We start from the raw sequence: 1,149 nt of genomic DNA, 5'->3' as shown, positions 1-1,149 counted from the left end.
CAGTGCCCCTGGACTGGCTTGTGTGGGTGGCACATAAAAGACACCATTTCGAGCGTGGCCGTTTTCGTGCGGGTGACACGTAAAAGCACCCACTACACTCTCTGAGTGGTTGGCGTTAGGAAGGGCATCCAGCTGTAGAAACTCTGCCAAATTAGACTGGAGCCTGGTGTTGCCATCCAGTTTCACCAGTCCTCAGTCAAATCGTCCAACCCAGGCTAGCATGGAAAGCGGACGTTAAACGATGATGATGATGATGATGATGATCGTTTAATGTCCACCTTCTATGCTAACATAGGTGAAGACTAAAGAATCTTCACTGTTCTGTGATGTATTCATTCACTTAAGGCAAGTGACTAAGTGGGTGGATAGAGAAGTGATAGAAGAATGAGGTGGGTAAGTGGAGATAACAAGAGAATGATGGTAGAAACAAAATGATTGACATAGAAAGATGGTAGAGAGAGAATTATAAAACAGGTGAACAATGGTAAATGTAAGTGATAGGTGTCAATAATATGTGGCTTGTGAAAGAGGGAACGATGACAAGCAGGTCAGAAATGGTGAGGATAGGAAGTACTGGGTACTACCAACAACATAACACAGAGCAAATGGAGAGGGGAGAGCGTAGTAGGATGTAGATTTGACTTGGACATATTGGACATAAGTTTCTTACTTAAATGAGTATGCATATACATACATACATATATATATATATACTAGCAGAGATACCTGGCGTTGCCTGTGTTACATGCAATTGAAAAATGAGACTTTTCTGTTATACTTTCTGTAAGGAACTGGAATACATATGATTCGAATTTCATCAAAATTGCACATGAGGGTTCTTTCCCTCTTTACACACCCTAAAAAAATTCTAATCATGAGACATGTATCCCATACTATTGATCTTTATACGCATATTCCAAAATTTCAGTCTTCTGGAACCTGTAAAAAAGATTTTGCTCCTGCAAAATGGAGCTCATGGAGCTCTAAAATGTGGGAATGAAGGCCCCTATTGGGGGTGGGGGTGTTAATGTCAACCAGAGAAGTTGAATTGTTGGGAATGTTTTTACTTGGGTCTTATAGTATGCCTGCATATATGTGAGAGTATAGTCTCACTTTAATAGTTTCAGTATGAAATTGAAAATATTAAAG

Source organism: Octopus bimaculoides, chromosome 1 (genome assembly GCF_001194135.2).
Source record: "Octopus bimaculoides isolate UCB-OBI-ISO-001 chromosome 1, ASM119413v2, whole genome shotgun sequence".
Lineage (NCBI taxonomy): Eukaryota > Metazoa > Mollusca > Cephalopoda > Octopoda > Octopodidae > Octopus > Octopus bimaculoides.
This window is presented reverse-complemented; position numbering follows the sequence as displayed.